Source organism: Manis javanica, chromosome X, assembly GCF_040802235.1.
Source record: "Manis javanica isolate MJ-LG chromosome X, MJ_LKY, whole genome shotgun sequence".
NCBI lineage: Eukaryota > Metazoa > Chordata > Mammalia > Pholidota > Manidae > Manis > Manis javanica.
Window position 1 is genome coordinate 109,647,966 of NC_133174.1, and position 11,159 is coordinate 109,659,124.

Sequence of the window (11,159 nt, forward strand, 5' to 3'; positions counted from 1 at the left end):
CTCCATTCTTTATATATTAGATATCATATCTGTACTCTTTGTGTATCCCTTGACTGACTTTGGGGGTAGTTGATTTAATTCTGCATTTGCTTAGTAATTAATCAGTCTACTTCCTTTACTGTGGTTTTATTTTCCTAGTGGCAGGTATTTAGGCTTAGGAACACTTCTATCTATAGCAGTCCCTCCAAAATACACTGTAGAGATGGTTTGCAGGAGGTAATTTCTCTCATCTTTTACTTATCTGGAAATTGTTTAATCCCTCCTTCAAATTGAAGTGAGATCTTGCTGGGTAGATTATTCTTGGTTCGAGACCCTTGTGTTTCTTTGCATTAAATATATCATGCCACTCCCCTATGGCCTGTAAGGTTTCTGTTGAGAAGTCTGATGATAACCTGACGGGTATTCCTTTGTAGGTGATCTTTTTATCTGGCTGATTTTAATAATCTGTCCTTATCCTTGATCTTTGCCATTTTAATTATTATGTGTCTTTCTTGGTGTTGTCTTCCTTGGGTCCCTTGTGTTGGGAGATCTGTGCACCTCCATGGCCTGAGAGACTATCTCCTTCCCCAGATTGGGAAAGTTTTCAGCAATTACTTCCTCAAAGACAGTTTCTGTCCTTTTTTCTCTCTCTCTTCTTCTTCTGATACCCCTATAATATGAATATTGTTCCATTTGGATTAGTCACACAGTTATCTTATTATTCTTTCATTCCTAGATATCCTTTATTCTCTCTGTGCCTCAGCTTCTTCGTATTCCCATTCTCTAATTTTTATTTCATTTACCATCTCTTACTAAGGCTACCATCTCTTTGTAGCCTACTTCATTTAATCTGCTTTTAAACTCTCCACTGGATGTTTCATTTGAGATACTGTATTTGTCAAAGTTTCTGTCTCTTTCTTGAATTCCTCCCTGTGGTCATGAATATTTTTCTGTAGCTCCATGGGCATGTTTATGATTTTTTATTTTGAAATCTCTTTCAGGAAGTTTGGTGAATTCAGTTTCCCTTGGCCCTCTTTCTGGTGTTTGTGGGATTTGGGTGTGAACCAGGTTCCTGTGATGTTTCATATTTGTAAATGGCTCCCTCTAGTGCCAGAAGCTCTGCTCTCTGGAGCTGTTCAGCCCCTTGAGTGATGGCGGAGTTTGCAGGCGAGTGGCGCTAGTGCCTGTACGGAGGAAATAACTCTTTCCTGCTTTCCGGCTACAGTGCCTGCCTCCACTTGTCAGGGCCAGTGGGCCAAGTGGGCAGGGAGTATCCTCTATGGTATGCCCTTGTAGCTGCCATAGGCAGGGCCACCCTCTGGCTGGCCTGGCACAATGGTGGGGACAATAATTTTGTGAGCTGGTACCAGCCGAGTGGAAGAAGAACCAGGCTGTATATTTAGATGGGGCCTCATAGCTGCATTGCCAGTCAGAGGGGTGGAGTGCCTGAAGCTCCTGAAATTCTCCAACCTTCTGGGCTGAATGCGCCAGGACAATTTTGTTGACCTGTCCTTTTTCCTGAGCAGCAAGCTCTGCAATCCTTGCCCCTTTAGCAGCCCTCTCACTGTTAGGAATTCTCTCAGAGTGCCCAACTTTCTTTTGTTCCAGAGTGACCAGTTGTGGGTACCTGTTCTCCACAAGTGGCTGGAATCTCAGTCTTCCCAAGTGTTCCATCTGTCTTAGTGTTCCAACCTCATTAATCTCCAGAGCACCATGTAATGTATGTTCATACTCCCAGAGCAGATCTCTATGGCTGGATATTCAGCAGTCCTAGGCCTCCACTCCCTCCCCACTTCATTTCTCTTCCTCCTGCTGGTGAGCTGGGGTGGGTGAAGGGCTTGGGTCCTGCCGGATTATTGCTTTGGTACTTTACCCTTTTCCATGAGGTCTGCTCTTTTCCCCAGATGTAGGCAGTCTGCCACAGTTTTCTTTCCTGTTACTCCTTCAGGATTAGTTGTATTTGCTATATTTTCATAATATATGTGGTTTTGGAATGAGGTTTCTGTCTCACTTCTCATACAGCCATCTTTAAGCCAATCTTCCATTCCTTTCTATAAATACTCAAAATCAGACTAAACACAGAAGGATTATCCCTGAGATGACCATCAGGATGTTCCAGCTAGAGAACAATATCAACAAATGTTCATCTCCTTTATACACTTATAATGAGGTAGGCAGGGTATTTCATTTCTTTTTAGTAAGAGATCATTTCTCATGCTTTGCACTCTTTCTTTTTCAGTGATGTTTTTATTTTGGGAGTCAGGCATCTTCCATAAAACTGCTTTCATTTTAATGGAGTTAAGGAAATCTCACATGGAGAATTGAAAGCACTTCCTTTTATTGTAGTCAGTCAAGATCCTCCTCAGTAGATGAATTTACTGATCCAGATATCAAATAGGTCAATAGAATGTATAATTTTGTGGTTGGGCTTGAAGTTTCTGCTAATATATTCATAATTCCTTTAGCATGGCATCTCCTCAGCTTTCTTCAAGAAAAATAATGTCATATTGATAGGTTGTTCAAGACATTGAAGAATTAATGGCTGTCAGTTATCTCTATTTATAATATACAAACTGGTTTTTTAAAATATTTCTTGGAAATATTGGACTTTTTCCCCCAAAATATTGAGGATTCTTTAATAAAGTGATTTAAAAATAGTTGTTCTGGATGCATTAATCAAAGCCTAGCTGCAAAAGTTTTAAAACAAGACTAATTTAAAGACAAAGAGGAGCTCTTTTCTCTCTCCCCAGAAACAAGAAGTGAAATTTAACAACTGAGCTGCACCCCTACTACCTTCTTCCCCCCATGAGATCCTCCTAATTGCCTTCAGGGTCAATCCAGAGAACTTAAACACATTTGAAACATTTCTTTTCTTTGTTCTCCTTACTTTTCTGACCCTTTCTTCTCCAAACTATTTTGTCCTGCAATTCACCTTTTCCTGAAAGGTTTTCTAGGTGCATTTTTGCCAACATACTGCTCTCAGAGAACCTAGTTGTGTTTTAACAGCATCCTTCAATGTCTCAACCTAAAAAGATATAACAATTTTTTGGTAGCTGGGCAAACTTTTAAGGAGGCTGGAGAAAACTCCCTGTGCTTATTTTTCTTGATAGAGATGATTGAAACTGAAATGTTCTGAAGGTAAACGTTTTCCCTGTAATAGTGTCCCTGAAATATTCTCTTGTAATATCAAATGCATAAGAAAAAGAAGGCATTTACTATTCTGGTTGAATTCTAAAAATATCCCTTTGAAGTGATAACCTATATTTTTTGGAAAAGCATTTAATCAACTGCATTTCTGTGTAAGGATTACGAGCCTAGAATAAAAACATGCTAAATAAAGGGACCACAAAGAGGAATTAGCCATGGCTTATTGCCTATTCAATTTCTTGCTTCAGAAGATGGTTCTATGATAAGAAAGAGCATAGAGAGGAAGCTAGAAGCCCTGACTCTGACACTGACTCACTGTGTGATCCTGGAGCAGGTCCCTCCCACCCTCTGAGCATCCATTTCCTCATCTACAAAATTAGGTAATGAACTGAAGCATTTCTAAGTTTTTTACCAGTTCTAAAATTTCATGACAGTAACTATCATTGCCTATGATTATGTTTAGTCTCTGGATCCTGTGGAATAAAGTTTATTTTTGTTGGATACTCAAGGTCATGCCCCAGTCAGCCTCTTGACAAGAGTAGTGATTTTCTCTGTTCTTTCATAGAAATCTCCTTGAAATAACTACTATTAGGCCTCTAGCTCTCTCAGCTGCCAAACTGGCTTCCTCCTGTGTCCAGGCTTAATTGGTGTTATTTTCTTATTTATGCCCCACTTCTCTCCAAGTGGGCTTTGAGGAAGGCTTACCGCACTTTATCCTGGGTTTCCCACTGTTTCCTGACTTACTGGTTTTGTCTCCCACATTTGAATCCTAATACATATTTGCCCCCTCTACTTTGCTCTTGTTCAATTATTGTCTTGTCTCTTGGTTACTACTGTGTATGTCCATAAATCTGAATACATAAATTGTATAAAATGGATTATATTGGCAACAAAAGGAGTACACTTAATATGTACTTACAGGGAACTACAAAAGAGCTTTACTAAGTTCTTTCCTTATGACTCCTTCTTTTAGTATCTCACCTCTTTTTCATTGAGATGTGAATACTTCTCTAGAGACTCCTAGAGAAAAAAACTTTGAATTGGCTGTATTACTGACATTTTCTTTAAAAGCTATAGTGGAATATCCAGGAGGCTGGTGATTATCAATTGTCTTCTGTGTTGTGCGATTTTGAATAAACCAATATCAGTGGGTAGAGATTTTGTGTTTCTATCTACTCCTGGGTATTGTAAAATAGAAATACCATATCACTCAAGGCTTTCAAGGAACAATGTTGCATTTTTTCTTCCCTTGCATTTGTAGTTTTAATGTAAACTGGCACAATGATCGAAAGATAGAGCAATTAGAATAAAACTCTATTGTAGATTGAAAAATGTATACATTTTTACCTTCTCTCCTACCTTTACTTTCAACGGAATTCCAATCAGTCCTTAATAAGCTCTTTTTCTTAATTCAAAGCCAAATATGGTTTATCTTCAAGCACTGGTGTCTATGTCCTATAGTGCTGTCTCCTTAACTCAAAATGAACTGATATTGCCAACAATTTGGCCAGTATACACAGGCAGAAAAAACAGGACAACCTATATAAACAGACCCACTTGCTGGGATCACTGTATTGTAGGTAAAGACTATGGGTTCCCCATTATTCTACAGCCCTATTAACTGTGTCTGGGCAAATGATAGAGACCTCAGATGCACCCATTCATATACCTTTCATTCATGGGAGACCATTGATTCCTACTATTTCTGCCTGTAATAATGATTGGCACTTATCAAGCACTTAAACTGTGACGAGCACTGTTCTGAATGCTCTACATGCATTACATCATTTAATTTTGTTCCCTGGATTGTGCAGTAAGTGCTATTTTTACCTCTGTATTAAAAAATAGGAAAATAAGGTACATGGAAGTTAAATAACTTGCAAAGTCACAGAGTGAGTAATTGACAGAGCCATGATTTAAATGCAGCAGTCTGGCCTCTGCATTACCCATATTCTTAGAGGAAACATAGACATTCTCTAGTGATGATAGGAGTCCTGACAGAATTGGTCCATTTGAAGCATGAAACAGGTAGCCTTCTACCTGGTATAAATGGGGGTATCCAGAAATGTCCATTCCATATCTAAAATAGTCTCCTTTTTACAAAAGTACAATACTTGGATGTATACATATATATTCTTTTACTTTGAACAGCACAAGGCTGCTTTTTAAAATTTTCTTATTATTAATGTACAATTACATGAGCAAAATTATGGTTACTAGACTCCTCCATTATCAAGTCCCCACCACATACCTCATTACAGTCACTGTCCATCACCGTAGTAAGGTGCTTTAGAATCATTACTTGACTTCTTTGTGCTATACTGCCTTCCCCGTGCGTGGCCCCTCAACATTATGTGAGCTAATCGTAGTGCCACTTTTACCTCCTTATCCCTCCCTTCCCACCCATCCTCCCCAGTCCCTATCTCTTTGGAAACTGTTAGTCCATTATTGGGTTCTGTGAGTCTGCTGCTGTGTTGTTCCTTCAGTTTTTTCTTTGTTCTTATACTCCACAGATGAGTGAAATAATTTGATACTTGTCTTTCTCCGTCTGGCATATTTCACTGAGCATAAGACCCTCTAGCTCCATCCATGTTGTTGCAAATGGTAGGATTTGTTTTCTTCTTATGGCTGAATAATATTCCATTGTGTCTATTTACCACATCTTCTTTAGCCATTCATCTACTAATGGACACATAGCTTGCTTCCATTTCTTGGCTATTGTAAATCGTGCTGTGATAAACATAGGGGTGCATATGTCCTTTTGAAACTGGAATGCTGTATTCTTAGGGTAAAGTCCTAGGAGTGGAATTCCTGGGTCAAATGGTATTTCTATTTTTAGTTTATTGAGAAACCTCCTTACTGCTTTCCACAATGGTTGAACTAATTTACATTTCTACCAGCAGTGTAGGAGGGCTCCATTTTCTCCACATCCTTGCCAACATTTGTTGTTGTTTGTCTTTCAGATGGTGGCCATCCTAACTGGTGTGAGGTGATTTCTCATTGTGGTTTCAATTTGCATTTCTCTGATGATTAGTGATGTGGAGCATCTTTTCATGTGCCTGTTGGCCATCTGAATTTCTGCTTTGGAGAAGTATCTGTTTAGCTCCTCTGCCCATTATTTAATTGGATTATTTGCTTTTTGTTTGATGAGGTACATGAGCTCTTTATATATTTTGGATGTCAACCCTTTATCGGGTGTCATTTATGAATATATTCTCCCATACTGTAGGATGCCTTTTTGTTCTATTGATGGTGTCCTTTGATGTATGCAAGCTTTCAGCTTGATATAGTCCCACTTGTTCATTTTTTATTTTGTTTCTGTTGCCTGGAGAGATATGTTCATGAAGAGTTTGCTCATGTTTATGTCCAAGGGATTTTTGCCTATGTTTCTTTCTAAGAGTTTTATGGTTTTATGACTTACATTCAGGTCTTTGATCCATTTCGAATTTACTTTTGTGTATGGCGTTAGACAGTGATCCAGTTTCATTCTCTTACATGTACCTGTCTGGTTTTGACAACACCAGCTGTTGAAAAGGCTGTCATTTCGCCATTGTATGTCCATGGCTCCTTTATCATATATTAATTGACCATATATGTTTGGGTTAATATCTGGACTCTCTATTCTGTTCCATTGGTCTGTGGCTCTGTTCTTGTGCCAGTACCAAATTGTGTCGGTTACTGTGGCTTTTTTGTAGAGCTTGAAGTTGGGAAGTGAGATCACCCCTTTTTTATCCTTCCTTCTCAGGATTGCTTTGGCTACTCAGGGTCTTTTGTGGTTCCATATGAATTTTAGAAATATTTGTTCCAGTTCATTGAAGAATGCTGTTGCTATTTTGATAGGGATTGAATTGAATCTATAGATTGCTTTAGGCAGGATGGCCATTTTGACAATATTAATTCTTCCTATCCAAGAGCATTGGATGAATTTCTATTTGATAGTGTCCTCTTAAATTTCTCTTAAGAGTGTTTTGTAGTTTTCAGGGTGTATGTCTTTCACTTTCTCAGTTAGGTTTATTCCTAGGTATTTTATTCTTTTTGATGCAATTGTGAATGGAATTGTTTTCCTGATTTCTCTTTCTGCTAGTTCATCATTAGTGTATAGGAAAGCCACAGATTTCTGTGTATTAATTTTGTATCCTGCAACTTTGCTGAAATTAAATAGTAGTTCTAGTAGTTTTGCAGTTAAGTCTTTAGGTATTTTTATGTACAATATCATGTCATCTGTAAATACTGATAGTTTGACTTTTTCCTTACCAATATGGATGCCTTTTATTTCTTTGTTTTGTCTGATTGCCGTGGCTAGGACTTCCAGTAATATGTTGAATAAAAGTGGGGATACTGCATATCCCTGTCTTGTTCCTGATCTTAGGTGAAAAGCTTTCAGCTTCTCACTGTTAAGTGTGATGTTGGCTGTGAGTTTGTTATATATGGCCTTTATTATGTTGAGGTACCTCCATACCCATTTTGTTGAGATTTTTTATCATGAATAGATGTTGAATTTGTCAAATGCTTTTTCAGCATCTATGGAGATGATCATGTTGGTTTTTTCCTTTTGTTGATGTGGTGGATGATGTTGATGGATTTTCGAATGTTGGACCATCCTTGCATCCCTGAGATGAATCCCACTTGATCGTGGTGTATGATCCTCTTGATGTATTTTTGAATTCGGGTTGCTAATATTTTGTTGAGTATTTTTGCATCTATGTTCTTCAGGGATACTGGTCTGTAATTTTCTTTTTTGGTGGGGTCTTTGCCTAGTTTTGTTATTAGAATGATGCTGGCTTCATAGAATGAGTTTGGAAGTATTCTCTCCTCTTCTGTTTTTTGGAAAACTTTAAGGGGAATGGGTATTATGTCTTCTCTAAATGTCTGATAAAATTCAGCAGTGAAGCCATCTTGCCTGGAGGTTTTATTCTTGGGAAGTTTTTTGATTACTGATTCTATTTCATTGCTTGTAATTGGTCTCTTTAGATTTTCTGTTTCTTCCTTGGTCAGTCTTGGAAGTTTGTATTTTTCTAGAAAGTTGTCCATTTCTTCTCGGTTATCCAGTTTGTTAGCATGTAGATTTTCATACTATTCTCTAATAATTCTTTGTATTTCTGTGGTGTCTGTTGTGATTTATCCTTTCTGGTTTCTGATCCTGTTTATGTGTGTAGGTTCTCTTTTCTCTTAGTAAGTCCGGCTAGGGGTTTATCTGTTTTGTTTATTTTCTCAAAGAACCAGCTCTTGCTTTCATTGATTTTTTCTATTGTTTTATTCTTCTCGTTTTTATTTATTTATTTTCTGGTCTTTATTATATTCCTTCTTCTGCTGATTTTGGGCCTCATTTGTTCTTATTTTTTCGGTTTCAATAACTGTGGCCATAGACTATTAATTTGGGATTGTTCTTCCTTCTTTAAAAGGCCTGGATTGCTGTATATGTCCCCCTTAGAACAGCCATTGCTGTGTCCCACAGAAGTTAGGGCCCGGTGCTGTTGTTTTCATTTGTCTCCATGTATTGCTTGATCTTTGTTTTAATTTGGTCATTGATAGATTGATTATTTAGGAACATGTTGTTAAGCCTCCGTGTGTTTGTGGGCCTTTTCACTTTCTTCTTAAAATTTATTTCTAGTTTTTACCTTTGTGATCTGAGAAGTTGGTTGGTAGTATTTCAATCTTTTTGAATTTACTGAGACTCTTTTTGTGGCCTAGTATATGGTCTATTCTGGAAAATGTTCCATGGTCACTTGAGAAAAGTGTGTATCCTGCTCCTTTTGAGTGTTAGAGTTTTGTAGATGTCTGTTAGGTCCATCTGTTCTAGTGTGTTGTTCAGTGCCTCTGTGTCCTCATTTATTTTCTGTCAGGTTGATCTGTCCTTTGGAGTGAATGGTGTGTTGAAGTTTCCTAAAATGAATGCATTGCATTCTATTTCCTCCTTTAATTCTGTTAGTATTTGTTTCACATATGTAGGTGCTCATGTGTTGGGTGCATATATATTTATAATGGTTATATGCTCTTGTTGGACTGAGCCCTTTATCATCATGTAATGTCCTTCTTTATCTCTTGTTACTTTCTTTGTTTTGAGCTCTATTTTTTCTGATACTCGTACTGCAGCACCTGCTTTTTTCTCCCTATTGTTTGCATGCAATATCTTTTTCCATGCCTTTACTTTTCGTCTGTGTATGTCTTTGGGTTTGAGGTGAGTCTCTTGTAAGAAGCACATAGATGGGTCTTGCTTTTTTATCCATTATATATATTACTCTGTCTTTTGATTGGTGCATTCAGTCTATTTAAATTTAGGGTGATTATTGATAGATATGTACTTATTGTAATTGCAGGCTTTGGATTTGTGTTTACCAAAGGTTCAAGGGTAGCTTCTTTACAATCTAACTGTGCAACTTTCACTCACCAATTATGCTATTATAAACATGGTCTGATGATTCTTTATTTCTTTCCCTTCTTATTCTTTCTCCTCCACTCTTTATATGTTAGGTGTTTTTTTCTGGACTCTTTTCTGTTTCCCTTCACTGCTTTTATGGATAGCTGATTTTACTTTTTGCCTTTAGTTAGTATTTGGTTGGTTTGCTTTCTTTGCTGTGATTTTATTTTCTCTGGTGACATCTATTTAGCCTTAGTAGTACTTCCATCTAGAGCAGTCCCTTTAAAATACACCGTACAGGTGGTTTGTGGTGGTAAATTCCCTCACCTTCTTCTCTGGAAATTGTTTAATCCCTCCTTCAAATTTAAATGAAAATCTTGCTGTATAAAGTAATATTGGTTCAAGGGCCTTGTGTTTCATTGCATTAAATATATCATGCCATTCTCTTCTGGCCTCTAAGGCTTCCGTTGAGAAGCCTGGTGATAGTGTGATGGGTTTGCCTTTGTAGGTGATATTTTTTCTCTCTGTGTGCTTTTAGTATCCTGTTCTTGTCTTTGATCTTTGCCATTTTAATTATTATATGTCTTGGTGTTGTCCTCCCTGGGTCCCTTGTGTTGGGAGATTTGTGGACTTCCATGGTCTGAGAGACTATTTCTTTCCCCAGATTAGGGAAGTTTTCAGCAATTATGTCTTCCAAGACAATTTCTATCCCTTTTCCTCTCTCTTCTTATTCTGGTACCCCTATTATGCAAATATTGTTCCATTTGGATTGGTCACACAGTTCTCTTAATATTCTTTCATTCCTAGAGATCCTTTTATTTCTCTCTGCCTCAGTTTCTCTGTGTTCTTGTTCTCTGATTTCTATTCCATTAACAGTCTCCTGCACCACATCCAGTCTGCTCTTAAGTCCTTCCATTGCTTGTTTCATTTCCGTTACTTCCCTTCAGACTTCATCCCTTACTTCTTCCATATTTCTCTGCAGCTCCATCAGTATGGTTATGACCTTTATTTTGAATTCTTTTTCAGGAAGATTGCTTATATCTGTCTCACCAGGCCCTCTCTGTGGCATTTGAGTGATTTTGGGCTGGACCAGGTTCTTCTGCCTTTTCAGGGTGATAGAAGTTATCACCGGCAAGTGGCACATGTGTTAGCTGGGAGAACAAAGTCCCTTCCTGCTTGCTGGTTGCCTTTCCCTTCTCTGCTGCCTGTGTCGGTTACCTGCACATGGTGTGCAGTTTCTGGGTTTAATCCCCTGAGCTGCTGTGGGCGGGGCTTCCGTAGGGATAGCCTAAGGCACTAGCAGGGGTTGCAGATGAGCAGTGTGTGTTCTCCCACAAAAAGGGAGCTCCTTCATGCCTTCCGGTCTTTGCACCAGCTTCCTCTGCCTGTGCCAGGCAGCTGCATACAGGTGGCAGCCTCTGGGTCTGGCCCGGTTAGCTGCACATTGGGAGAAGACTCTGTGTGGTTGCTATGGGCGGGGCTGCTCCCCGGCCAGTCTGGAGCAATGGCAGGTCAGCCATTTTGCTTGCAGTGCCAGTGGGAGTGATGAACGGCAGGCTGCTTATCACCATGAGGAGCTTCAGGGCTGCTTTACCCCCCAGGGGGTTGGGGGGCCTGAAGTTCCTCAAGATTCCCAGTCTACTGGGCTGAGTGTGCTGGGATGATTTTGTCCAGC